General features: G+C 43.1%; 1 long non-coding RNA gene across 1 annotated transcript; it reads right to left on the bottom strand.

The window, feature by feature from the left end:
* Window positions 1-284: 284 nt before the first annotated feature.
* On the bottom strand, window positions 285-1,979 carry LOC128505261 (uncharacterized). The gene is made up of 3 exons (XR_008355558.1): window positions 1,920-1,979; window positions 568-795; window positions 285-443 (listed from the first exon to the last, which is right to left on the bottom strand). It is a non-coding gene; the product is annotated as an uncharacterized LOC128505261 (long non-coding RNA).
* Window positions 1,980-2,912: the final 933 nt, after the last annotated feature.

The raw sequence follows: 2,912 nt of genomic DNA, 5'->3' as shown, positions 1-2,912 counted from the left end.
AAAAAAAGCCGGAACAGAGCCCGCCGATGACTTGGTCTTGCTCGCCGACATAATGCGCGCTGTGGGTAATAGTAGCTTCGTGGATAATATCCCGGTAACTGCCAAAATCGGTTGAATATAGCTTAGGAGTTGGAGGAGCTCCCACACCGCAAGTCTTACTCAGCCGCCATCCAAGCCACGCCCCCCACACACTTAAATAATTGATTTTATTTCCATAAAAGATAAAAAAAAAAGGGAGGTTCCTTAACATGCCATGTCAAGTCACTTCCTAGGTGGGAGTTGCGTCTCTATTGGATCAGCAAGACTCCATTTGTGATTGGGTGTAGCATTTTCCATACTTCCGTTAACTCCAAACTGGGATAGCAAACTCCACTGAGCCGTTAATGTGACAAAATAGACAATTGATGCAGGACACACTGCTTGTTTTATCCCACAGGTGTGTGCTGTTAGCTGAGCCCTCAGACGTGGGGGTGTTTTGTGGCCATCAACTTGGAACAAAAAAACACCACTTTACTACCAACAACAAGAACGGGTGCTGCCTCTATCTTCTCTTTCCAACCTGTTCACTATCCCTGCTCCCTGAAAATCAAATCTAACATTTTAGCATTTGTAACATTTTTACTCATGGTACGTAGACTGTGGAGGACCAATTTATAGCATGCTGGTCTGACAAGCCTAATGCGCTTCATAGATGATTTTCTCATCCAGCTTCTCATCAACCTGTGCGCTGCCAAAGGATTTTGAGCAGGTTCTCCAGGGCACAACAGTTGTTCCAAATCGACGTAGCAGCTCTTCCTGCATTGATCGCGAAAGAGGGAAAAGAAATAAAGGTTAGCACGAAAGGGAAGCCACATTCCAGTAAGATTTGAATCTGAAGGTCTGACTCCAAGGTATGAGAGGTGCATGGTTCCATTGGCTGATGCTGGCAGAGTGACCCAAATCCCTTTGACAAAATCATGCAATTTTAACGCATGAACTGGCTATTACACCTGCACTACGGAACACTTCATAAGACATTTTTAAGAGTGTATAATTTTCGATTATAAAGAACGTTATAGAGAGAGAGTTGATACATACCAGGGTTTTTATGCGTTTTCAAATGGGTAACCTGTACCTCTGATTTGGAGTAGCGGTTAAGGCTTTGGTCTTCCACCATAAGGCCCATAAGTTCAAGTGGCTTGTCCTCACACCAGCGACGTTCTAGCAATGCTATGTTAAATAAGGAGGGGAGAATGGGCAAGGGGCGGTCAGTATGGGTTGGTAAAAGTAATGATTGGTGAAACAAGTGGCAAAAGAGAGCGTCTTCCTTAAACCTTCTAGGCGGCTAGGTATTAGAGGACTGAAGCAGATGACTGAATTATTTAGAGGGGGGGTGTCGCAAAACTTATGGAATTAAGCAAAGAGAGAAGCATACAAAAGGGGAATGAAACAGGGAGGCAAAGAAACAGTTGTATCAAGGGAACAAGAGGAAGAGGAGGATCTATGAGCAGCAGAACTGTTTGATGGGAGGAAGGGACACAAGGACGACATGGAGAGAGTGCTGCGCAGACTGTGTTACATAGTTACATAGGCTGAAAAAAGACATGCGTCCATCAAGTTCAGCCTTTCCTATATCGGTTAATTTGTTGCTGTTGATCCAAAAGAAGGCAAAAAAAACACCAGTTTCGCTCTTTCCAATTTTGCACTAACCAGGGGAAAAAATTCCTTCTTGACCCCAAAATGGCAGTCAGATTTCTCCTTGGATCAATAAGCTGTGTTGGTACTTAATAAAAATAAATCTACATGTTCATACTCACTCGTTGAAAGGCTCACTCAAAGGCTGGTTCCACACTCTGTGGCCACACATAATGGTGGTTTTGCAAATGCTTGCACAACTACGGACCATCTTGCCTCTGATCGCACGTTCTTGTTAGTCTTACCAGCTGCAAGGGCTCACGGCATGTCCTAGAATGTCAGATCTTCTCATCATTGCCAGGGTCTCTGTAAAATCTATGTGGAGTCCACCACTGTCGCTTGTAAAGCAGAAAAAGAAAACGACTTAATGAGCCACCTTAAAAGGCTGTTCTATTGAGGCAAGCAATTTGCCTTACCACCTAGCCCTCTTTTACCCAATAGTGCACTGGCCCAGACAATAGCAGAATCTGCATAGATGACCAAGCAACATTCAGGAGCATCACAGACCTTAATGGCACTTGCTCTTGCTTTGTTACTTGGTAACCCATCGACAAAAAAAAAAAAATAAAAATAATATTTTGGTCTTTTCCTGTTCCAATGAAACTGTAGTCTTAAACATAATGCAGGGTGTTTGACAGCTTGACATATTGGCCAAACATATCTCTCTTGTCTATGAGATCTCAACCAAATCTTGTCCTAGACAATGACACTAAATGCTTATCTTACAACCTTGTGATAAGCATGTCCTCAACACCAACAGGCACATGGGGACTAAGAGTATATCTAAGGGAATAAGGATTTTATTTCAATTGCCACCAAAAACAATCAGCTCAGGGTGGTGTCTGCGGGGGAAAGCCATTAGAATACAACGGTAACCTACATGGCAACACATATCGTAAAACAACACCCACGGCTCTTTACACACAGAGGGGAAGATGATTTTTGTTAAGCAGAAAGGTCTTACCTTTAATGAAGGGCTAAGTCGTCTCTTTAGCCAGTGTCCATGGATGGGCCGCAATCATTTCTTGCTCTATTTCAGGAAAGTATGACAGTGTTAAAGACTTTACAGTAATTAAGGTGCCAATATTCTTAAGAGATATTGTGCTGCCACACTCCCTTGGCTATTGTGAGCTACCCCATGGGACCATATTGGCCATTTTTTCTTCCAAAACGAACAGACAGAGATTGAATTACAATATGAACCACTGGGCCGATCTAGCCTGTGTGTTTAACGCTGA

Source organism: Spea bombifrons, chromosome 9 (assembly GCF_027358695.1).
Source record: "Spea bombifrons isolate aSpeBom1 chromosome 9, aSpeBom1.2.pri, whole genome shotgun sequence".
Taxonomy (NCBI): Eukaryota; Metazoa; Chordata; class Amphibia; order Anura; family Pelobatidae; genus Spea; species Spea bombifrons.
This window is presented reverse-complemented; position numbering and strand designations above follow the sequence as displayed.